Raw genomic sequence first — 26,554 nt, forward strand, 5'->3', positions numbered from 1 at the left:
TCCAAGGGACTCTCAAGAGTCTTTTCCAACACCACAGTTCTAAAGCATCCATTCTTCGGTGCTCAGCTTTCTTTGTGGTCCAACTCTCACATCCATACATGACCACTGGAAAAACCATAGCCTTGACTAGACGGACCTTGGTTGGCAGAGTAATGTCTCTGCTTTTTAATTTGCTGTATAGGTTGGTCATAACTTTCCTTCCAAGGAGAAAGCGTCTTTTAATTTCATGACTGCAGTCACCATCTGCAGTGATTTTGGAGCCCAGAAAAATAAAGTTTCCCCATCTATCTGCCATGAAGTGATGGCACCGGATGCCATGATCTTAGTTTTCTGAATGTTGAGCTTTAAGCCAACTTTTTCACTCTCCTCTTTCACTTTCATCAAGAGGCTCTCTAGTTCTTCAGTTTCTGCCATAAGGGTGGTGTCATCTGCATATCTGAGATTATTGGTATTTCTCCCAGCAATCTTGATTCCAGCTTGTGCTTCATCCAGCCCAGTGTTTCTCATGATGCACTCTGCATATAAGTTAAATAAGCAGGGTGACAATATACAACCTTGACGTACTCCTTTTCCTATTTGGAACCAGTCTGTTGTTCCATGTACAGTTCTGACTGTTGCTTTCTGACCTGCATACAGGTTTCTCAAGAGGCAGGTCAGGTGGTCTGGTATTCCCATCTCTTGAAGAATTTTCCACAGTTTATTGTGATCCACACAGTCAAAGGCTTTGGCATAGTCAATAAGGCAGAAATAGATGTTTTTCTGGAACTCTCTTGCTTTTCTGATGATCCAGTGGATGTTGGCAGTTTGATCCCTGGTTCCTCTGCCTTTTCTGAAACCAGCTTGAACATCTGGAAGTTCAAGGTTCATGTATTGCTGAAGCCTGGCCTGCAGAATTTTGAGCATGACTTTACTAGCGTGTGAGCTGAGTGCAATTGTGCGGTAGTTTGAGCATTCTTGACATTGCCTTTCTTTGGGATTGGAATGAAACTGACCTTTTCCAGTCCTGTGGCCACTGCTGAGTTTTCCAAATTTGCTAGCATATTGAGTGCAGCACTTTCACAGCATCGTCTTTCAAGATTTGAAATAGCTCAACTGGAATTCCATCACCTCCACTAGCTTTATTCATAGTGATGCTTCCTAAGGCCCACTTGACTTCACATTCCAGGATGTCTGGCTCTAGGTGAGTGATCACACCCTCGTGATTATCTGGGTCCTAAAGATCTTTTTTGTACAGTTCTTCTGTGTATTCTTGTCACCTCTTCTTAGTATCTTCTGCTTCTTTAGGTCCCTACCATTTATGTCCTTTATTGAGCCCATCTTTGCCTGAAATGTTCCCTTGGTATCTCTAATTTTCTTGAAGAGATCTCTAGTCTTTCCCATTCTATTGTTTTCCTCTATTTCTTTGCACTGATCGGAAGCAAAGCTGAGGAAGGCTTTCTTATCTCTCCTTGCTATTCTTTGGAACCCTGCATTCAGATGCGTATATCTTTCCTTTTCGCTTCTGTTCTTTTCACAGCTATTTGTAAGGCCTTCTCAGACAGCCATTTTGCTTTTTCACATTTCTTTTCCTTGGGGATGGTCTTGATCCCTGTCTCCTGTACGATGTCACGAACCTCCATCCATAGTTCATCAGGCACTCTGTCTGTCAGATCTAGTCCCTTAAATCTATTTCTCACAACCACTGTATAGTCATAAGGGATTTGATTTAGGTTGTACCTGAACGGTCTAGTGGTTTTTCTCCACTTTCTTCAATTTCAGTCTGAATTTGGCAATAAGGGGTTCATGATCTGAGCCACAGACAGCTCCCAGTCTTGTTTTTGCTGACTATATAGAGCTCCTCCATCTTTTGCTGTCAGTCAGACAGATTATATTCAGATGGTGTCAACCATCTGGTGATGTCCATGTGTACTCTTCTCTTGTGTTGTTGGAAGAGGGTGTTTGCTATGACCAGTGCGTTCTCTTGGCAAAACTCTATTAGCCTTTGCCCTGCTTCATTCTGTACTCCAAGGCCAAATTTGCCTGTTACTCCAGATGTTTCTTGACTTCCTACTTCTGCATTCCAGTCCCCTATAATGAAAAGGACATTATTTTTGGGTGTTAGTTCTAGAATGTCTTTAGGTCTTCATAGAACTGTTCAGCTTCTTCAGTGTTACTGGTCGGGGCATAGATTTGAATTACCGTGATATTGAATGGTTTGCCTTGGAAACGAACAGAGATCATTCTGTCGTTTTTGAGATTGCATCCAAGTACTGCATTTTGGACTCTTTTATCGACTATGATGGCTACTTCATTTCTTCTAAGGCATTCCTGCCCACAGTAGTAGATATAATGGTCGTCTGAGTTAAATTCACCCATTCCAGTCCATCTTAGTTCACTGATTTCTAGAATGTCGATGTTCACTCTTGTCATCTCCTGTTTGACCACTTCCAATTTACCTTGATTCATGGACCTAACATTCCAGGTTCCTATACAGTATTGCTCTTTACAGCATCAAACCTTGGTTGTATCACTGTCCCATTCACAACTGGGTGTTGTTTTTGCTTTGGCTCCATCCATTCATTCTTTCTGGAGTTATTTCTCCACTGATCTCCAGTAGCATACTGGGCACCTACTGACCTGGGGAGTTCATCTTTCAGTGTCCTATCGTTTTGCCTTTTGATACTGTTCATGGGGTTCTCAAGGCAAGAATACTGAATTCCCTTCTCCAGTGGACCACATTCTGTCAGACCTCTCCACCATGACCTTTCTGTCTTGGGTGGCCCCACACGGCATGGCTTAGTTTCATTGAGTTAGATAAGGCTGTGGTGCATGTGATCAGATTGGCTAGTTGTCTGTGATTGTAATTTCAGTCTGTTTGCCCTCTGATCCCCTCTCTCAGTGCCTACCGTCTTACTTGGGTTTCACTTACCTTGGATGTGGGGTCTCTCTTCACGGCTGCTCCAGCAAAGTGCAGCCACCGTCCCTTACCTCAGATGGGGGGTAGCTCCTCTCGGCCACCACCCCTGAGGTATAGAGAGGGTTTTTTTAGTAATTTGCCTGAGATCATATAACTAGTAACTACTGTGTTGTTCTAAGCAAAAGATCACTTGGTAAGCATGAATCTTAGCAAAGAGAAGTAAAAATCCTTGAAACCATTCTATCTGGATCATGATCCATTCACTCATTCCTATTTCAACATTTACTGAACACCTACTCTTAGCTGGGCATTGGCTAGACACGTGGCTTACTGAGGTGAATATAACACAGTTAAGTGTGCCCTCCTGGGACACTCAGTCCAGTGGGAAAGACATATAATTATAATAGTGAGAGATCTACACTTTGAGAGTGAATAGGAAGGAAGCATTTAATTCTACTTGGAAAGATTAGACTAGCTGTTTACCTCTCCAAAGAAGGAAGAAAGGCATTCTAGGTAGAGGAAACCTTAATGCAGAGATGGTATGGTCAAAAAACAGCTTACTCAGCAGGAATGAAATAAGATCTTACAATTAAGGTAGTATTGCAGTATACTAATGTTCTGAACTAATTAAACTGGTGGTTGTTCCTGGAGATCAAGAGAAACAGACTAAGTTTGGGATATATTTCTGAGGGAAAATTGATAAGACATGATGATTAACTAAATTGAGGGGGAGGTGGGGAAGTGAGGGATAGTAGGAAGTTGAAGCTAGTCTAGTGTTTATAGCTTGAGTACTTAGAAGAATGGTGGGATCACTGGAAGACAGATTTTTTTGAGGAAGGATGGACCTCCATTTTGGACTTAGTTTGAGATGCCAGCCAGATAGCCATGTGATGTGTCATGGCAGGAAGTTGGTTTGCATTGCAGAAGAGCTAGGCAGGAGAGTCTGTGGTAACTATAAAGCCATAGAAATTAATGAAATGGGGGTGATTGTAGTGATTTTGATTGTCTAGAGGGCAGGGGCAAAAAAAAAAAGAGGGACCATTATTTTTCTGTTTTCAGTAAATCCTTGTTAAATTTTTAGGTCCTTTTTTGTCTGCTTTTGACTTATGAAACCTTATCTTTTGAAGTAAGTGCTTTAGTAACTCTTACTTGTGGTTATGTTAAAATGCACACAAAAACTGTTGTATTTTGATTATGGTGGTGTTTACATGTCAGTTTTGTCAAAAATTTTGTACACAAAAAGGTAAATTTTATTATATTAAAAATTGCTAAATAAGTAAATGCATCCAGAGTTTATTCCAGAGCTCTGTGGATATTTTTCTCTTGTGTCCTTTTAATGGAATCTGTTGAGAACTTTTCATAATGCCAGAATCTCATATTAACAGATTTCTCTAATCTTTCTCGCCAGTTCTTTGACCTAGCTGACAAATAAGAAAATTAGTGTATTTAAATGTACCCATCCTTCTCCTGCATTGTTTATTGATCCTTGAATACAGAAGGCAAGAAAGGTTCTAAGGAGTCTACAGATTGTACTTACCCAGCCATTTTCCCCACCAAAAAATTGTGGATGATGTTTCACTACAGATATCTATAGTATTTTTAAAAATTTCTTTTTGAATATTTTTCTCTCCTTTCAGGTATGTATGGTAGGAATTGAAATAAGGTTATAATTTCATTCTAGAATAAAGAATGAGGATTTGTTGTTGTTGTTTAGTCACTAAGTCATGTCCGACTCTTTGTGACCTTGTGGATCCTGACTCTTTGCCAGGCCCCTCTCATAAAAACATTTTGAATTAGCTAAAGTAACGTTGGCTCAGAGGTTAAAGCGTCTGCCTCCAATGCGGGAGACCCGGGTTCGATCCCTGGGTTGGGAAGATCCCCTGGAGAAGGAAACGGTAACCCACTCCAGTATTCTTGTGTGGAGAATCCCATGTACGGAGAAGCCTGGTAGGCTACAGTCCACGGGGTCGCAAAGAGTCGGACACGACTGAGCAACGGAACAAAGTAACGTCAGTTGGGAAAGTCAAAGTTTATAGACATGAGATATTTATAGGAGTAGTTGGGTTGATTATAAATTATGTGGAAATCCTAAAGACATTTCAGTTTTTAATAACTTGTTGTGCAGCAATGGAAAACTCAGACACATTCCTTTCTCCATTGGACTGTGCCTTGACAATGTTGCCTTGTATGGAGTACATGCTCATTAAAAACTTATACAGTGGGGGAAAGAAATAAATTACTTCTTACTTTTGGAAGTAATTTGCATTACATTATCTGATTGGATAAACTTTTCTGGCAAGTATGGACAGTAACCAATAAATATGCACTTTGGTTGTCAGATTGTCTACAGCCAATTTTGAGCCATTATTTTCTTTTACATCATAGTAGTTTGCCATTTAACATAGCAACCCAACTAATGATTGCTTTAGTTTGTTCTCGACAGTATGTGCAAGCTCAGTGTTAAATTGAGTGTCTTTGGGTTTGATTTTTGGTTTAGTTTCAAGTAGTCATTTTTCTCTTCTTGATTCATTGCCACTTAATACCAATCTCAAGTCCAAGAAACAGATTCTTACGTGTTTTGGAAACAGTAGATTGTATTGAAGGGTGTCATTTCATCTCCACCTGAGACCTGCCTCTTTGATTATGTGATTGTAATATTTGCTTTTTCTGTGGTTTATAATTTTTATTTGAAAACTGTTAAACCTAAAATCTGTATCTGCTAATTCGTGGAGTTCATTCTCTTAAATAGGACATTGAACTCCAATAGGTAGACTTTGCTAGCACCTGGAAGACTAATTTTTTTTCAGCTGCAGCCAATCTTAAAGGGCCTACAGGTAAGGGTTTTTTTTTTTTTTTTTTTATTGTTGTTGTTAGTGATGGAATTTGGGGACTTCCCACGTGTTTTTTTGATAATATCATGGACAGGATCCTTGCCAAATAACTCTTATATTTGACTTCATGTCCCATTTAGTTCAACTGCTCCTTCCTTTCCCAGTTGATGCCTTGTTGGATACCTAGATTATCTGTTCTGAACCCAGAGTCTGGAGTTGGGCCCCACTGATAATTTGTGGAATAGTCAGAGCAAGTGCTAAGAAGACTTCTTTCATTTTGAAAGATGCTTCTGGCCCTAGTGTAGCACTTGCTATGTTTGGTGAGTTTGCGTGTAGGTATATGTAAGGTTGGCTTTGATTTGAGTGCTTCCTGTTGATGCTTAAAACTGTGATGCTTTTTTATATTTTAGAGATCCCCTGATAAAAGAAGAAACTGGTGGCGGTTTTCTTAAGAGATTTAATATTGGGTGTGTTGATTTACTTGGGTGAGGAAAGGAAAAAATATGTTGGAAGTAATCTCATAGTGGGTGTTCCTAAATTGTTTTCCCACCTTTTTTTATAAAATTAGAGGGAGCTTCTGTTGAAAACAAACATACTGCATTAGATATACCTCATTTCCCTGGTTCAAAAATTAAAAAAAAAAATTCCACATTTCAGCGAAAGACCCAAGTTGTTCCTCCCTCTATGGGATAGCATAATACAACTGCAGATGTAATAAGTATTTAAAATGGCACATTATAGAAAAGTAAACTTTTATATATGTCTGTTTTTAGAAACTCATGTGTTCCTCCTGGAGTTCCCTGATGTTTACATCAGTTCAGTTCAGTTCCTCAGTTGTATCTGACTGTTTGCAACCCCAGGGACTGCAGCATGCAGGGATTCCCTGTCCATTACCAACTCCCAGAACTTGCTTAAACTCATGTCCATTGAGTCGGTGATGCCATCCAACCATCTCATCCTCTGTCATTCCCTTTTCCTGCCTTCAGTCTTTCTTAGCATCAGGTCTTTTCCAATGAGTCAATTCTTCTCATCAGGTGGCCAAAGTATTGGAGCTTCAGCTTCAGCATCATTCCTTCCAATGAACATTTAGGACTGACTTCCTTTAGGATTGACTGGTTTGATCTCCTTGCAGTCCAGGGTCCCCTCAAGAGTCTTCTCCAATACCACAGTTCAAAAGCATCCATTCTTCCGCACTCAGCCTTCTCTATAGTCCAACTCACATCCGTACATGACTGCTGGAAAAACTGTAGCCTTGACTAGACGGATCTTTGTTGGCAAAGCAATGTCTCTGCTTTTTAATATGCTGTCTAGGTTGGTCATAGCTTTTCTTCCAAGGAGCAAGTGTCTTTTAATGTCATGGCTGCAGTCACCATCTGCAGTGATTTTGGAGCCCAGAAAAATAAAGTCTGCTGTTTCCATTGTTTCCCCATCTAGTTGCCATGAAGTGATGGGACCAGATGCCTTGATCTTAGTTTTTTGAATGTTGAACCTTAAGCCAGCTTTTTCACTCTCCTCTTTGACTTTCATCAAGAATTTCTTTAGTTCTTCACTTTCTGCCACAAGGGTGGTGTCATCTGTGAATCTGAGGTTATTGATATTTCTCCAAGCAATCTTGATTCCAGTTTGTGCTTGATTCCAGTTTGTGCTTCATCCAGCCTGGCTTTTCGCATGATGTTCTCTGTAAGTTAAATAAGCAGGATGACAGTATACAGCCCTGACATAGTCTTTTCCCTATTTGAAACCAGTATGTTGTTCCATGGCCGGTTCTAACTGTTCCCTCTTGCCCTGCATACAGATTTCTTAGGAGGCAGGTAAGGTGGTCTGGTATTCCCATCTCTTGAAGAAATGTTCCACAGTTTGTTGTGATCCACATAGTTAAAGGCTTTGGTGTAGTCAATAAAACAGGAGTAGATGTTTTTCTGGAACTCTCTTGCTTTTTCAGTGATCCAGTGGATATTGGCAATTTGATCTCTGGTTCCTCTGCCTTTTCTAGAACCAGCTTGAATATCTGGAAGTTCACGGTTCACGTATTGCTGAAGCCTGGCTTGGAGAATTTTGAGCATTACTTTACTAGAGTGTGAGATGAGTGCAATTGTGTGGTAGTTTGAGCATTCTTTGGCATTGCCTTTCTTTGGGATTGGAATGAAACTGACCTTTTCTAGTCCTGTGGCCACTGCTGAGTTTTCCAAATTTGCTGGCATATTGAGTGCAGCACTTTTCACAGCATCATCTTTTAGGATTTGAAATAGCTCAACTGGAATTCCATCACCTCCACTAGTTTTGTTCATAGTGATGCTTCCTAAGGCCCACTTGACTTTGGACTTCAGGATGTCTGACTCTAGGTGAGTGATCATGGTTATCTGGGTCATGAAGATCTTTTTTGTGTAGTGTGTTCTTGCCACCTCTTCTTAATATCTTCTGCTTCTGTTAGGTCCATACCATTTCTGTCTTTTATTGTGCCCACCTCTGCATGAAATGTTCCCTTGGTATCTCTAATTTTCTTGAAGAGATCTTTAGTCTTTCCCATTCTATTGTTTTCCTCTATTTCTTTGCATTGATCGCTGAGGAGGACTTTTTTATCTCTCCTTGCTTCCCAGAACTCTGCATTCAGATTCATTTATATTTCCTTTTCTCCTTTGCCTTTAGCTTCTCTTCTTTTCTCAGCTATTTGTTACGTCCCCTTCAAATGACCATTTTGCCTTTATGCATTTCTTTTTCTTGCGGATGGTCTTGATCACAAAACAGATTTCCCAACCTGGGGATCTGGCAAAGGAACTGAGAATCCCCAGGGAATTTGACTTTGGAGGCAGTGGGATTTGATTACAAAACTTACATAGGACTGGGCAAACAGACTCTTGGAGGGCACAAACAAAACCTTGTGTGCACCAAGACCCAGGAGAAAGGAGCAGTGACCCCACAAGAGACTGACCCAAACTTTCCTGTGAGTGTCCAGGAGTCTCTGGCAGAGGTGTGGGTCGGCAGTGGCCTGCTGCTGGGTCGGGGGCACTGAGTGCAGCAGTGTGTGCTCGGGACCTTTTGAAGGAGGTCGCCATTTTTCTTCATTACCTCCACCATAGTTTGGTCTCAGGTCAAACAATAGGGAGGGAACACAGCCCTGCCCATCAACAGAAAATTGGATGTTTACATGGTCCTTTGTAAATACTTCTTATTGAACTAAGTCTATAATTTCAAAGTGAATGACACTCATTTACTTAATTAACAGATACTTTTTGAGTATCTACTCCATGTTAGACATTGTACCATTTATTTAATAATTAAAAAAAAAAACGGTTAAAAAATACACTAAGAGTTACTTCTGTGTGCTCTGTTAACACTTTTATCAACTCTAAGACCATGTACTATCCCATTTAATTTAGGGATCCGTTGCGTTCTGTTCCATTCCGTCGCTCAGTCGTGTCCAACTCTATGCGACCCCGTGGACTGTATAGCCTACCAGGCTTCTCGGTCCATGGGATTCTCCAGGCAAGAATACTAGAGTGGGTTACCGTTTCCTTCTCCAGGGGATCTTCCCGACCCAGGGATAAACAACTGAATTAATAGGGATTCTTTGCCAGTGCAAAATGATAAGGAACTGAATTGATTTTCAGTGCACTGATAACAGTCTTCGGGTGGAAGTAGCTAGATTATATGTGGAGGAATGTAACCATGCGTGCTGTTAAGCCCACATCTTGGTCTAAGGTACAACTTGGGTCTCCTTGTGATCCATAGATCTGCAGTGCCAGTTGCTCACCTGCTCTTTGTGCTTCCTTGTGCTCAAAGACATGGGGGAATTGAGCAGTCAGTCATGGGGGCAGTACATACTGGCACAATATTTCGTTGAGCAATTTGGCATCATCTCTCAAAAAAACACAATGCTTAGACTTGAGGTTGTTTGCATTTATATTCAGATACACCTGTGTGCTACATTGCAGTGGCAAAACCCCAGAAAACACACATCAGGGTACAGTGGAATTCTTTGCAACGTTTAGAAAGATTAAGGTACATGTGTGCTTCCAAGGAGAGAGAGAGAGAGTGTGTGTGTGTGTGTGTGTGTGTGTGTGTGTGTGTTTGTGTTTGCTGGCACATGCTTTCTTTTTTGGTTTTGTGTGTTTTTTACTTGTTTCTGAGGATCCAGAAGAAAACATCGGTGTCTTTAGGCTTAGGAAGAGGATTTGGGTGTCTGGAAGGTAACTTTTACTGTTCAATTTTAGCTTCCTATAACTTTCAAATTATTTATACTGAAAACATGTTGTTTTTAGTTTTTAAAAAGCATATATGAAGGGAGGCAAATGTAATTTTAAGTTTTTCCAAAGGGTCATAGAACTTTAACTCTGGCCGGGACCTTAGAGAGCCTTGGATAGTTGCCCTCAATTTAAATATAAGAAAACTTAGATTTAGGAAAGTATCAGCCAATGCTAGAATTTGGATGTCAAGGACTTCAAGAGCTTTTGAATATATTGATGTGTTCTGTTCTTATTCTGACAGTTTATTTAACTGATGTTCATTTCTCATTGTGAAGAATTGATTTTGAAAGACACAGTAAAATGTTGACCTTTGTAAGACAGATCTTAATGTAACTACCTCTGGCAATAAAGGTAAAGTGGTAGTGTTAACTCTTACCTACATTTGTAACTCATCCTTAAAAGAGAGTTTATTTATGAGTTCTGTAAGTTTTTAATATATTTTATTTGAGTACTAGCTGACTATCTAGATTTTTAAAACGATTTTACTGAGTTTTTGTTCCACTTAATTTTCAGGAGTGAATAGATGGAGAAATAGTTTTTATATCTTCTAAGTGGCTTGCTATATAAAGATCAAGTATACTGAAAAAGATGATAGGGAAATTGCTTAATGGAGGAAATTTTATATATTGAAGATGAATTCTCAGTTCTTTAAAATATGAGTTCTTCTTTTAACTATAAGTTGAGTCTTTTCCTGACTCTTCAGGGCCAGAAACATTTTCTCTTAATTCAAACCAAGCAAAGAAATTGATAGTGCTGAGATTGGCAGTTTAGCTTGAGACTGGACATCCAAATTGCAATCAATGACTGTTTTTTATGGTTGATTGACTTTAGGGTTCAAGCAGTGGTTTTTTGTTTTGTCACTAGTTCAGATGATGTTTTGTCACTAAGTCGTGTCCCACTAGGCTCTTCTCTCCATGGGATTCCCCAGGCAAGAATGCTGAAGTGGGTTGCCATTTCCTTCTGCAGGAAACACATTTATTAATGCTAAGGATAGTTACTGAACATTGAGTAAAATCTGTTTTTGCTGTGACTCTTACTAGTTGTATAGGTGGGAAAAACAGTCTTCCAAAAGTTAAATAATCCATATATCTCTCCCAGATGGGATCTCTATTTGATAATAATTTGATTTGGCCACTAAGATGACTTGTTGTTTGAAAAGAAAGGGCTTTCAAGAAATCAAGGAGTCTTTTTACATCTTGATGATCACAGTCAAATATCTGTGCAGTTTTAATCAGTTAAGGTTTGGTTGAATTGAAAGGAAGAAAAGGTTATATAGGGCCAGGGACAAAGCGTTGCAAATTTATCTTTGTAACCTCACATCCTTGGGGAGAAATCCAGTTTCTGTAGCCACTTTAATTGTGTTGTAAATGCTGACTGACGTGTGGAATTGGGTAGCCTGACAGTTGACTTAAACAGTTGAATTAGGTATGACTGGAAAACAGTCATTTTACTAGATATTCATTACATCCTTTTCTATCTCTAGAATACTTTCCTATTTCCTTTATTCAGCAGATGTCTGTGAAGCACCTTCTATGTGCCGGGCACAATACAGGATTCTCTGGGTGCATGTCCCTTGCCCTCAAAGAGTATTCAGGCTGATAGCAACGAGTATTCAGGCTCCCTTGAATCAAGTATTATTAGCAACTTTCTTGGTTTTTTAGTATCACCCAAAAGGGATTTGTTACAGTTTTTCTTATTATTTATTTCTACATCTCCAAAAATGCTTTTATGTGTACCTTTTCTTTTATTACTTGTAAGCCAATTTCCCATCTCAGGAAAAACAGATCTCAGCTCCCAGTCGGCCCCTTTTGATCAGTTATTTTCCTTAACTGGTAGAAAATAAACTGTGTACTATGAAGCCTTCTTAGTGGTCAGAAAAACTAGTAATTTATTTTAGGCAAGATGGAATCCAGGCTTGATACTATAATTTTTAAAAAGAGAAGCCTAAGTGGATGCAATAAGATGATTTTCAAAGATCAAGGATGGTTTTGTTAAACATTTTTACACCCAAAAGAAAAAGAAGGTTTAATTGTTTCTTTTGGACTCGAACAAGAGAAAGACAAGGGGACTGCTTCTGACTTTGAACTGGGTGTTATCTTCCCAGAGCTCCCACTGTTTAGGTTCTGGTTTCAGATTTGCAGGACCAGAATGTCAGTATTATAAGTGCATTCAGAAGATGATCAGGCTATGTAAACTGTAGACAGTGTAGAGAATTAATTCACAGAAAGCAAATCCATGGACGAATAAGGATGGGGCGGCTACTTTGACTGTGGTCACTGAACACCTTTTTAAAAAAGAGATGACTGTTGAGCTAAATGTAAATAACAAGAAGCAAGCAATATGAATATCTAGAACTGTCTTCCAAGTTGAGGGAAGATAGTGCTAAGGTCCTGAGATGGAAAACAGGCATGGCTTATTTCTAGAAAAAAGGCCAGTGTGTTTGGAGTAAGGGGTAGGTGATGAATTTGGCATAATGGGCCAGTTTCTATTAGGACTTTATAGGGCTCCAAAATCACTGCAAATGGTGACTGCAGTCATGAAATTAAAAGATGCTTGCTCCTTGGAAGAAAAGCTATGACCAACCTAGACAACATATTAAAAAGCAGAGATGTTACTTTGCCAACAAAGGTCCATCTAGTCAAAGCTGTGGTTTTTCCAGTAGTCATGTATACATGTGAGAGTTGGACTATAAAGAAAGCTGAGTGCCAAAGAATTGATCCTTTTGAACTGTGATGTTGGAGAAGACTCTCAAGAGTCCATTGGACTGCAGGGAGATCCAACCAGTCCATCCTAAAGGAAATCAGTCCTGAATATTCATTGGAAGGACTGATGCTGAAGCTGAAACTCCAATACTTTGGCCACCTGAGGTAAAGAGCTGACTCATTTGAAAAGACCCTGATGCTGGGAAAGATTGAAGGCAGAAGGAGAAGGGGACGACAGAGGATGAGATGGTTGGATGGCATCACTGACTCAATGGACATGAGTTTGAGTCAACTCCGGGAGTTGGTGATGGACAGGGAGGCCTGGCATGCTGCGGTCCATGGGGTTGCAAAGTCAGACATGACTGAGTGATTGAACTGAACTGAACTGAGGGTCAGGTAAATGAGACAGAATTTTATTTTAAGTGTAGATAAATGGAAGTGTGACATGATTTGATTTACTTTAAAAAATATATGTATTTATTTATTTGGTTAGGTCTTAGTTGCAGCGTGTGGGATCCTCGTTGCCTCATTCAGGATCTTCTTTGCCGTGGAATGACTCTTTAGTTGTAGCACATGAGCTTAGCTGCTCCATGGCATGTGAGACCTTAGTTCCCCAACCAGGGATCGAACCTATGTCCCCTGCATTGCAAGGTGGATTGTTAACACTGGTTTACTTTTTTAAAGTTCATTGTGGCTGCTCTGTGGCAAATAGATTGTCCTACAGAAAAAGCTGGAAGATCAGTTAGAAACCAGTTAACACTGGTTCCGGTGAGACAAAACTGCACAAAAATGGATGAACTTTGAAATGGATTAATGTGGAATACATTAGGGAAGCAGTACAGCTGACAAGACTTGTTGATAGATGGGATATGGAAAGATAGGGGTTTTGGCTTGAGCAACCGGATAGAAGATGGTGCCATTTAGTATTTTAGTCATGTTAGACTTCTCAAATGAATATAATTAAGGAATGTTAGAAATTGTGCTTTTTAATTTTGGCAAAGAAGAGAGATCTCCTCTGGAAAAGACAATGTTTGTTTGTTTGTTTGTTTTTGGTAAACTCAGAAAACTCTGACATATTAGAACAGTAGAGATTTCATTTTAAAAAATTAACGATGATTAGGTGCTAAAAAAAAAGTTATTTAAAAAGTATTAGGACATAGGATTTTTTTCCCAGATTCTAGTCTTGAAAGTAGGCCTGAGCCTATCAACGGTTTGCCCAGGTGTCATTAAGAATGGTGCTCAGAATTTGTTAGAACAAAAGAGCATAATTTTCAACAGAGTTACCACTTGAAAATGAAATCAGAATTGAAAGTTAGGTAAATAGGTATCTTCTATCAGGTGTTTATCCAATTCCTCCATGTTGAATAATCCCTTATCTAAGAATCATCTGGTCACAGGAATTAAAGTATTGGATTAGAAGCTGAAAGATTAGGAGTTCTGAACTCAGTCCATTTTGTTAATAGTCATGTAACCATGATAGCTATTTCAAATCCTGAAAGATGACGCTGTGAAAGTGCTGCACTCAATATGCCAGCAAATATGGAAAACTCAGCAGTGGCCACAGGACTGGAAAAGGTCAGTTTTCATTCCAATCCCAAAGAAAGGCAATGCCAAAGAATGCTCAAACTACCACACAATTGGACTCATCTCACACTCTAGTAAAGTAATGCTCAAAATTCTCCAAGCCAGGCTTCAGCAATACGTGAACCGTGAACTTCCAGATGTTCAAGCTGGTTCTAGAAAAGGCAGAGGAACCAGAGATCAAATTGCCAGCATCCGATGGATCATGGAAAAAACAAGAGAGTTCCAGAAACACATCTATTTCTGCCTTATTGACTATGCCAAAGCCTTTGACTGTGTGGATCACAATAAACTGGAAAATTCTGAAAGAGCTGGGAATACCAGACCACCTGACCTGCCTCTTGAGAAACCTGTATGCAGTTCAGGAAGCAACAGAACTGGACAGGGAACAACAGACTGGTTCCAAATAGGAAAAGGAGTATGTCAAGGCTGTATATTGTCACCCTGCTTTTTTAACGTATATTTAGAGTACATCATGAGAAACGCTGGGCTGGAGAAAGCACAAGCTGGAATCAAGATTGCCGGGAGAAATATCAATAAACTCAGATATGCAGATGACACCACCCTTATGGCAGAAAGTGAAGAACTAAAGAGCCTCTTGATGAAAGTGAAAGAGGAGAGTGAAAAAGTTGGCTTAAAGCTCAACATTCAGAAAACTAAGATCATGGCATCCGGTGCCATCACTTCATGGCAGATAGATGGGGAAACTGTGGAAACAGTGGCAGACTTTATTTTTCTGGGCTCCAAAATCACTGCAGATGGTGATTGCAGCCATGAAATTAAAAGATGCTTTCTCCTTGGAAGGGAAGTTATGACCAACCTAGATAGCATATTAAAAAGCAGAGACATTACTTTGCCAACAAAGGTGTGTCTAGTCAAGGCTATGGTTTTTCCAGTAGTCATGTATAATGTGAGAGTTGGACTATAAAGAAAGCTGAGCGCCGAAGAATTGATGCTTTAGAACTGTGGTGTTAGAGAAGACTTTTGAGAGTCCCTTGGACTGCAAGGAGATCCAATCAGTCCATCCTAAAGGAAATCAGTCCTGAATATTCATTTGAAGGACTGATGCTGAAGCTGAAACTCCAATACTTTGGCTATCTGATGCGAAGAGCTGACTCATTTGAAAAGACACTGATGCTGGGAAAGATTGAGGGCAGGAGGAAAAGGGAATGACGGAGGATGAGATGGTTGGATCGCATCATCAACTTGATGGACATGGGTTTGGGTGGACTCTGGGAGTTGGTGATGGACAGGAATGCCTGGCGTGCTGCGATTCATGGGGTTGCAAAGGGTCGGACACAGCTGAACTGAACCATGATAGATTGTAACCTCTTAACTTCTGTTTCCTTATTTGTATTGTCTGTGTTTGTTTGTTTGTTTGTTTCCTTATTTGTAAAATACTTGCCCTGCATGCCTCACAGTTCTGTTAAAAAAATCCCAAATAAAGTCATGAATGTGAAAGTACTTTGAAGACAGTGAAGCACTGACTACTGCTTGTAAGGGAATGGTTATATAGCTTAAAGCACTTACCACGAAAGGACCTTAGAAGTCCTTTTAAAGACAGCAAAGAAGTGCTTGCTTTGGCAATGCAAATACTAAAATGTGAACAGTACAGCGATACAGAGAGGATTAGCATACCCCTCCCCCGCAGGAAAGACCAGGAAGGTAGGGGTGGGAGTGTTCAGGCTGTATCTGGACTGTGAATCTTGAGGTTATGATTTCCATTAAACTGTAGCAGTACTTAACTCTATGAACCTATTCTGTGTGGCCTTGTAATTCTTAACCAGAATGACTTGTGAAACAGAGAACCCCAGAGTAATGCGATAAGGATGATAAGTTTGGTTTTGCTCTCTTATTTGGTAGTTAGAATTTTATTCCTTGCCATAATGAAAATGAAAGGCAGCAAAATGTGGTTAGTATTTTTTACTTAAAATTTTCCCCCTTTATTTGCTCTTTGGGCTATGGAGTGGGCTTTTATTTGGTTTACATGGAATATCTTTTTCTCAGCAAAGGAGAAGTGTAAACATGCCAGAGGTTTGCTGGCAGTTGAAAGCAGCTGTTGGTCAGCAAGAGAAAAGCTGGGGGGAAAAACAGGTTGGGGAATGGAAAATGTAAAGCCAGAGGGAGGAAAAACAGATTTGAAGGAGTGCTCAAGAAAAAGCATTAAATAATTTTCCAAAAGCCTCAAGTTTTCTTTTTAAAAATCTGTCTTTGAATTCAGGTACTATTTTTTGAGGTGATTGAAGAAGGGGTTGGTCTTAGAGGAGAGTGAGTGAAAGGGAAAGATGGAGGACAGGTTTTCAGGAGGTTAGAGGTAGATGATGAAGAGGAAGGAGAAGGTGCTCTGTGGAAACGTGAGAACTGACTGAGCAAGTCCTGGGTTACTGTGTGTGTTATTCTCACTGAAGTATAAAGTCAGTCCCTTTACTCCCTCTGCTTAAGTAACCCTGGTGCTCTGTTCCTATTAGCTGGGGGCAGTATTTAACCAAGAGCTAAGTTTTTTATTATTGAGAAGATCTGTACTGAATTCATTGGCTTTTTTGGTTTGGTTCAGACTATGTTATTGTGTATTTAATATATTGTTCTAATGTTGATTTTTTTTTTTTTTAAAGCTTTCCTAACCTGCTGTTCCCTCTGAATTTATTGGTGTTTTTTTTTTGGGAAAAAAAAAGCCTAACAAGAAGTAGAGAGATTGTGACACCTTCAGTTGAAGTCCTCCTGATTGACTTTCTCAGTTTCTTTTCCCCAGCTTACTCCCAAGAAACAGTCTCTAATCTCTGACCGTGAATTTCGTGTCCATCCAATACAGAGTATGTGTGTGAATGTATAAATTCTATCACAGTCACTTTTTTCATTTATTCTATTTTTTCAAGATTCACGTGGATCCACATCGATCTCGGTACCTCGTTTTAGCTTTCTACCCTTCTGTATGAATATTTCAGTTTACCAAATCCCCAAACCTCCATGATGGATATTTAAATCGTTTCTATTTTTCTTTTTGCCATTACAGACAAAACTTCATTGAACAACCATCTCATACGGTTTTTTTCCTCTTCCTTCCTTGTTATTGCTTTTTTCGTTTGATTTTTGTCCAAAATATCTTATCTTAATTCTCCCATTTTGCCAGTTTTCTTTTACTAAGACCAGAGGCTCTGAAATGTTCTTTTCCTATGGATTCTCTCTGGACTCGGATAAATATGGTAACCTTTGCATTTAATGTTTTGTATTTTTATTGTTTCATGTCCAGTAGCTGATTTTCATATACATCAGTGACTATACTCAACTTTCCCTTTCTGCATTATATGTTTTATTACTTTTTAACTCCTAGAATATGTCTCACCAATTAAATGTAGGACTAGTAGTTAGTGATCTCCAATCCAGTTCATGCAATTCTTGTATTGTCTTATAAATTCTGCATGATCCAAATGTAGCTGATACTTAAAAAAGAGTTTCTTGTAGCATTCTTAGCCAAAGTAAACATTTTAAAAGTGTAAACCTTTACCTTAAAACTATTACAGGTAAATTTAGGGATCATATGATTCAGTGACCAGTATTTCACTTGTATCTTTTTCTGGAATCTTTAATCCACTGTGTGGGTGCATGCTCAGTTGTGTCCACATGGCCTGTAGCCTGCTTGACTCCTCTGTCCATGGAATTTCCCAGGCAAGAATACCGGAGTGGGTTGCCATTTCCTTGTCCATTAATCCACTATACTTATTGTGAGGTCGGGTGTATTTTTTAATCTTTATGTTGCATGTTTTTCCCCCCTTTTAAAAGGTGGATTCCTGTTCAGAGCTTTGAGCACTTGGAATGCTGAAGTGTTATAAAGGAAAACTGGTTCTCTTCTCTAATAATACACGCCCCCCGCCCCACCACCCCTACGGCCTGCTGAAGTGTTTGAGTAGGACTTCCTTTCTTGAATGTATCAACTTTATGTCTTTAAGACACATAAATGTCTTTAAGAATTTATGTGCTAAATATGTTTAAAAGCAGTTGATAAGACCTTAAAATGGAAATGTTAGTAATAAATATAACTGGAATATCAGGTGCGTGTGTATTTTCTTCCAGATTTGTTTATGTCCTTAAGAAATAGTTCAAGTCACAAGTTACTGTGGTTGGAAAGTAACCTTTGGATCTAGGCTTGTTCTGACTTTATTGTAGGTGAAGTGTTCCACCAAAAGTATAAGCTCTATCTGTATATTCAGAAGTATCTGTCTGATCACCCAGTAGGTAGTTTTGTTCAGTGAATTATACCTTCCTTATTTTGTAATCACCAAGTTTGAATGGAGTTCCTTACCTGCTGTTTATCACATTAGTCCCATGTTTTATGCTGCAGAGAAATGCTTCTATTTTAAATCTTTCTTTAGAATAAAAATGTGTTCCTATGTGGAACACCAGCGCCATGGAGTTTTGTTTTTCCTTCCACTCTAGAAGCTCTGCTATAAAAAATTTTAGTTCCTAAGTCAAAAATAATTTTTTCTTTTAACTGTAGTTACCATTTTGGGATATTTCATCTGGATCCGTAATAGAAGACTTTACTGTTTCTGTGGGCATCAAAATATAAAGAATCTTCTTCTTGAATTATATTTTGTTTGCATAATTCTTATTGAAAACGCCTTTTTTCTTGATTTTATGAAAATATGCTCACAAAAAAACCAGCAACGTAAAATAATAGAAAGTATAACTAAAGAAAGCAGTCCCTCAGTCTTCATGCCACACCTGAGTTCCCTTAGTGGTTATGACCACTTACTTCTGCACCAGCAGTACAGGGGAACTCTTGTCTCTCTGGGCTTTCCCAGCATTGTCATCTTTATGCTATGCACATTTGTTTTAGGGGAAGATACAATTTAGTTCATATCGACTTTTTATTTACCTGTAAGTCAGTAGTGATAAGAGCAGAAATCTGAATCTTGTTAGTAGAACTTTGTTAATAAATTTGATTTATAGAGAGGGGAAACCTTTTTTTCCAATGTATAATGTTACTGTCTAATCTTTCAAGGATAGAAATCCAAAGAGCAGATTAATTCAATCATTTATTAAATAAGTATTTATTTCTGATTTTCCATGTGCCAGACACTGTCTGGGTATAGCAGCAAAACAGACATCTGCCTTCTTACATCTCAGGTAAAGTATGGTAGATGACTTTATGTGGTATAGAAAAAAATGAAGGAAAAATAAAACTGTGGCTATGGGGGCAGGGGATGACATGTTTAAAGGTGTCAGAGAAGGCCTCACAGAGCTAGTGATGATTAGGGAAAGCCCCACGATGGTGAGGTTGTGTGCCAAGAGAATATCTGGGGAAAGAGTTATCCAGGTAGAATAAAGGGCAAGTACAAAGCCCTAAGGCAGGAACGAGCGTATTCTGTCTGAGAAACAGCAGCAGAGAAGAGCAATGTGGCTAGAACACTGAGAGCTCCAGAGAACATAATTGGAGATGAGGCGAGAGAGGTAATGAGGTCCAGATTGTGCAGGGCCTTCTCAGTTATTGTAAGGACTTTGGCTTTTACTCAGAGTGAGATGGAAATCATTGGAGGTTTCATCCATGATTAAACTAAAAAGGTAATGGCAAAAAATACTTATGTTCAAAAGTTTTTGTTTGTTTCTTATGATTTGGGTATTAACTAATGGCTCCTGGTGAGCAGCCATACAAAGATTTAAACATTTGTGTCAGTATGAAAATTTCCCAGAAATACAGATCTTAAGTATTACATTTAAAATCAGAGAAAGGAAGTATAATAGGAAAGCCTGTCTACAGATAGTCATTCCTGCGTGGTCCTGCTTTATTACTGAATTCTTATCCTGAATTGTCTTGCATAAAAAGTCAAGGATGTATTCTGTGGAAGACACTGTATTCACCCTTAGATACTGGAGGAGATATATACATACCATATATACTCTATTTTATTTTAACCGCCGTTTATACCTATAAATACCATTACTAGCATCCAGAAGAAGCTTGTTGTGTTATAGATTATAGCCCCTTCTAGATCATAGCCCCTACCACTGCTCAGAGGTGTCACTGATCTGACATTTGTGGTAATAGATTCTTCTTTGTGATTTCACCATGTAGGATTCATTGCAGACCAGTATAACTTAGTTTTGTCTGTTTTTGAACTTTATGTAATTAAATGGAATAATACTACATGTGTTCTTTTATGTCTTCTTTCAGAACCTAACTATATGTTTGTAAAGTTCATCTGTGTTGTATGTAGAACTGTAATTTAATTGCCATGTATATATATTCATGTAATGAATATATCACAGTTTGTGTACCTGTTCTGTTGATATTTTTAGTTGTTAGTAACATTGCTGCTGTGAATGTTCTCATTTATATGTGCTGATGGACATGTACAGGACTTTCTCTGGGCCATATTTCGGAGTGGAATTGTTGGATCTTTTGTTTAGTTAGGGGCTTCCCAGGTGGCGCAAGAATAAACTGATTTCCAAAATGGTTGTACTAATTTGTCTTTCTACCCACAGAACAGGGTGAAAGTGTTCCTGTTCCTTCTAGTCCTTATCACTATTGTCAGACTCTTAAATTTTGCCTGTCCCCCAGGCCTAAAAGTGTGCATTCTAATTAACTGAGAAACCAAAACGTTAAACACGGTGTTCAGTAAATATCTGCTAGATGAATTTGACCTGACTCTTGTTATTTTAAATCTAATCATGACTTGTCCTCTTTTAGATTCAGTAGTTTAGTATGGTTTTTGGTGAGGGATCAAATCCACTGCTGATAGTAACTAGATTTGGTTAACCAAAATAAGAGGACCTTATTTATACCAGGGTAGCAGTTAAAGATAGCATTTACGTTTTCAGGAAAAGATTCTATTTTTTAGGAATCACCCACAATGTATGCAGTACTTCCTTTTCTCATAAAAAGGAAGCTAGTACCTGAATTTTCTGCCTAGCTTATGTTCCTAGAAGCCTAGCAACCATTTTTATCCCTGTTTTTGTTTTAGTGACTTTGTAGGATATGGTAGATTATTTAGGGTGATGGTGGTGGTGGTTAGCTAAGATATCTCACCGGTCTTCAACAGCAACCTCAGTGTGGCAGCTGTTTATTAAAACCATAGGGATTCTCCAGACAAGAACACTGGAGTGGGTTGCCATTTCCTTCTCCAGTGTGTGAAAGTGAAAAGTGAAAGTGAAGTAGCTCAGTCGTGTCCGACCCTTAGCGACCCCACGGACTGCAGCCTACCAGGCTGCTCCATCCATGGGATTTTCTAGGCAATAGTACTGGAGTGGCTTGCCATTGCCTTCTCCGATAGGATACATAGCTTTGTTTAAATGCATCTTGCTTCGGTGTAATTGACCCACAGAGCACTTTTTATAAAGGGTATTTTACATAAAAACTTGATAGTAATTCTTTAAGCATTTTGTGAAGTTGCTGGCAAAAATGATTGCTCTCCTCTTATAAATGTTGACATGGGGCAAGACACTTATTTCATTATTGCTGTATTGATATGCCAGTTCATTAGAAGAATTAACTTGAATTTTTCTGACTTTTAATTTCTAAGTGTAACCTTTTTGAGAGATGACTAGAAACTAGAGCACTCAGAACTAGTGATGAGATACAAGAATGGTAATTTTGACTAGTAAATCCTAGCTAATGTATCACTTGCTTTTGTAAAATTTTCTCTTTTCAGAATAGCCTAAGTAAGTAAAGACTTGTATGAGATTCAGAATCTTAAGTCTGATTCATCATCTCTATTTTCCACAGAGATTTCCGGTTAGACAAGACAAATTAGAGTCTTCCTACTGACTTGGTGAGTTTTACATAGTTTTATTTTAAACATAGTTTAAGATCATGAGGACAGAAGTAGAATGAAATGCATAGAAGTATTTATCATGACTTTAAAAAGTACATATCTTGAGTGCAGTCTACTGTCTCATTTCAGTGCAAATAGTATGTAAAGTTGGAAGTCATACAAGGTGAGCATGTAAGTTTTTTTTTTTTTTAAGACCATTACAATCAGTGTTAAACATTTTTCATAATTGGTTTCAAAAGAGGTTTTATTCTAAATATTCTTTCCTGGAGTAAACCAGAGTTATTTATTCAGGTCTTCTCTAGTGATTGCTATATATAGGATAAGGCTTTACACTAATGATGGAGACTAGAAAAAATGTTTGGATTAAAAATTTTAATTAATGGTTGATAATACATGATCTGGACATTTTTAGAGTAAGATTATTTTTCTCCCTAGAAAAGATCTTCAGAGAAACTTGTATTATGGCTTATAAAAGGACATACCTTAAAGCGATTCATGGGCTTCATTTTACTTTATATAAAAGGAGTTTGATTTTGAGCAAATTGTCTTTGTGTATGTATCTTAGAACTCATCTCTCAATGTGTAACTTAGATATTTCTACCATTCTAGCTACCATCTTGAAAGTTTTGCTTGTGGCATGAGATTCTTACCTTAAATGCATATGTATGTTTTTATACAGTTTTATTGGGTAAAATAGGTGTCACTGCATTTTAATCTTTTAAATTCTGCCAAATCATCAGGAGCCAGGAAATTGTGTTAAGACAGACATTTTAACTTTGACCTGTTTTGTGTGCCTGTGTGGTTTTACTTTTTCCTTGCGTCATGAATTTTGGAATGAACACTTAAAACCGAGAACTTCCTGGTCATCCTTTGTCCCATTTAGTTTGGTTAGAACCTTACCATTACCATAGAAATTGGCTTATTTTTAAGAACTTTGGAAAGGAGAATTTTATTTTTTGCAGGTGGTTTTAGGTAGGGAACATGGATCCAGTGTAAACAGTCATCAGATTTCTCTACTTAAAACCACACTTAAAGAAAATGAAAGCACACGTATACCTCAGTATCTCTTTTGTAGTTACAGAGAGGTCTAGATGCCTCTCATAAAAAGTTTCCAGAGAATACTGAATTCTATACTACTAGATAGTAGTTGTTCAGTCGCTAAGTCGTTTCCTGCTCTTTGCAAACTCATGGACTGTAGCACACCAGGCTTCCTTGTCCTTCATTATCTCCCGGAGTTTGTTCAAATTCATGTCCATTGAGTTGGTGATGGCTATTTAACCATCATATCCTCTGCCATCCCCTTCTCCTTTTTCCCTTAAATCTTTCTCAACATCAGAATCTTTTCCAGTGAGTTGGCTGTTTGCATCAGGTGGCCAAAGTATTAAGAGTGTCAGCATCAGTCCTTCCAATGAATATTCAGAGTTGATTTCCTTTAGGATTGGCTGGATTGATGTCCTTGCAGTCCAAGGGACTCTCAAGAGTCTCTCTGGCACCACAGTTCCGAAACATCAATTCTTTGGTGTTCAGCCTTTATGTCCAACTCTCACATCTGCACATAGCCTTGCTATGTGGACGTTTGTTGGCACAGTGATGTCTCTGTTTTTTAATACACTGTCTAGGTTTGTCATAGCTTTCCTCCCAAAGAGCAAGTATCCTTTAATTTCATGACTGTGGTCACTGTCTGCAGTGCTAGATAGTATATAGTAGTAAATGCTGAAGAGAATTGGTTGCCCTTGTAGTAGACCAAGTCCTCTGGAGCAGGTGGATCTTTTCAGCTTCTGAGTTAATGAAGTTATCCCAAATTGTATACCCTAAGGCCAGTTTAGAATTTCTTCTTTGGTATGCATTCTTTGGCCCCTTCTCTAGCCAGATTGTGTTAGCAAGAAATATTTTTAAATGGTTTGACTAAAACATTGGTGGGCAAAGAGAACTGCTTGTTGAATTTGGCTTCTATAAAGGCCAGAGGACCCTGCAAGTTTATGCAACCTCTGCCTATTTGTTTCATAAAATGACTCTTTAGTTTTTTAATTCATTACAGATTGGACGTGCTTAAACTGTATTAAGGCCAAGCCACTCATCTGTTTGCTGTTTGATTTTGTAAGGTTCTTCATAGTTGTAGTTGAGGGGAAAAGGTGAAAAACTATAACTTCTCAAATCTCAAAAAAGCTTTGGGCATATAATTATATAATAGTCTCTTAACCATAAGGTTTTGTCCCTCTTCTTCTTCCTCTTCCTTCTTCTTCTTTTTTTAAAATTCTGTTCCAGCTCTTGTTTTAGAATAAATTTTCTCAACCTAGAGGAGAAGTCTTTGATAACATGTGGGATGTGTTAAAATCTTCATTTTTCCTAAGTTTGCTCTTTGTGGCCCTAGAGATTTTTGCCCAATCCATTCAGTGGAATCAACACATTATTATTATTATTTGTGAAAAGAGAGAATTTGCTGATTGTTTGGTTCTGCCTATCTAACTTCATTTCTAAAGGTGTTTTCCTTTGGGACTGAGATCCACTTTGAAGTGAAATAGCCCCTTTATAGTCAGATTTGTTTGCTGATTTGAATTCATGTCTTTCTATTTTAGCCATCTCCCAAATAATAGAGTTTGAAAGTGATGTGTGGAGAAGCTTAATCTGATGAACACTATCTGCCTTTTTTTTTTTTTTTAAAGCAGTTGGAGGAAGTCGGCTTTTTTGTTTGTTTGTTTTGTATTTTATCCTAGCAGGGGTTTAGTAATTAACAACACCAGCACATCACCTGATGAAAGAACCCAGACTTTGTGAAACCTGTGCTTGTTGCACTCATGGTTTATTCTTTAGGATCCTCCATTCAAGTGGAGACAGGAATTTTTTTCTTTTACATTTTTATGTAGATGTAGTTATTTGTACCTGAATTAAAAAGCAAAACAAAAACCCAAGAAGTCTTTTTAAGTTCTAAGGAGATGCAGTCCTACAAGACTGTTGAGTGGCACCTACCTCTTTCCAGGGCAGACCTCTGCATTTGGAGCAGAGCCTGCCCTCGTTGGGAGGCTTCCCAGGTGACGCTAGTGGTAAAGAACCCACTTACCAATTCAGGAGACATTAGAGATGTGGGTTCGATCCTTGGGTGGAGAAGATCTCCTGGAGAAGGGCATGGCAACCCATTCCAGTATTCTTACCTGGTGAATCCTGTGGACAGAGGAACCTGATGGGTCCATGGGGTTGAAAAGAGTCCGATATGACTGAAGCAACTTAGCATGCACTCATGCACATGCTCTCCCTGGACATATTTTTCGGGTAGGGGATTATGCTAATATGTCTATATTAACGTCTCTTACATAATGGATAGTTTTTGGGGAGAGGGAATGATTCCCTAGCCCTTAACTTAAATTGGCAGTGAATTTTTCTGCTCTTTGCTTTTTTTTTCCTAACTGGAAAAGTTGCATCCAGATTGAGAATTATTCCATATTTTAACCTTTGAGCTGGCTGCTGAGGTCTCCTTGAGGACACGGACACTTTGTAGTTATTTATAACCTGTAGAGAAGGGCAGTAAGACTGTAAACAGCTAGCACATGCTGAGGTTGGGAGTCAGTGGGAGCAGTCTATTGTTTATTCCTTTGCTTTCAATGACTTGAAATTCTTTCATGTATCTTCTTGTTCATCTTCATTTTGACTTTGGATGAGCCTTACTAGCCAGGCTATTTCTATAAAACTCTTGTAACACATTGAGAAGAAGAAAAAAATAGCCTTTTTATGTTCAAAAGCATACCTAATCCTCACAGTCATTTCAGAGTCCATGCTTGCCTAAGAGACCTGTAACCTGGGAAAACCTTAATGGTACTGACATGCATATGTAATACTATACTTGTTTCTGAGTTTTCCTTATATACAGTAGTTTCTTCTAAATTTTCCTTATATGCAACAAATATAAGAACAGTTGAACTCTTAGTTAGATAAATATTTGACTGTGGTAGAAAATATGTTCTGCATCATAGTCTGGTACAGAAAGAACTTAGTAATGTGTCTGGACATGTTTTAAAGGTGGATGTGTCTATCTCTGTGTCTCTATTTATTTCTATATACATGTTTGTACATGCATATATTTAATGTTAATTGTCATTTCCCTACATGTCAGTTTTAAGGGAATCAAACCCTGTGTCAGACATGAAAATTATAGATCAATTCTAAGTAAATGCTAATAATCTACCTCATTTTTATCCATATATGGGAATTTTACTGTATAGAATTTAACTTGGAATAACTGAGCGGTCTAGCATGAGTTTCTGACAGCTGCTATAATGATACTTTCAGGATTGACTTATACTGAAAGATGTGTTTATCTTAGCTGTTGTGGATTCAGGAATTTCCCATTTAGCCCTGCACATTTCTCTTTTTTCTCAACTTTTCTTGGATTTTTTTTTTTTTAATCAAAGGAGAATGTAGTTTTGGAATGTATTAAATTAGTTCTTTAAAACTGAAGATGAACCGTTAGTTTTTTTTTTTTTGTAGTATAATTGTTTTACACTGCTGTGTTAGTTTCTATAGCACAATGAAATGAATC

General features: G+C 38.4%; 1 protein-coding gene across 2 annotated transcripts in view; it reads left to right on the forward strand.

The window, feature by feature from the left end:
* SPOP (speckle type BTB/POZ protein) overlaps nucleotides 1-26,554 on the forward strand; it is an 89,239-nt gene that overhangs the window by 25,241 nt on the left and 37,444 nt on the right. Inside the window, exon 2 of one of the 2 annotated variants that reach the window (XM_055407599.2) lies at nucleotides 21,975-22,020. The exons of the other annotated variant lie outside the window; for it this stretch is intronic. The gene's annotated coding sequence lies outside the window, so the exon portion shown is untranslated. The remainder of the gene's footprint in view (nucleotides 1-21,974; nucleotides 22,021-26,554) is intronic. 2 annotated transcript variants of the gene reach the window in all.

Source organism: Moschus berezovskii, chromosome 20 (genome assembly GCF_049115385.1).
Source record: "Moschus berezovskii isolate FMDL1 chromosome 20, NW_MosBer_1.0, whole genome shotgun sequence".
In the NCBI taxonomy this organism is placed as follows: Eukaryota; Metazoa; Chordata; class Mammalia; order Artiodactyla; family Moschidae; genus Moschus; species Moschus berezovskii.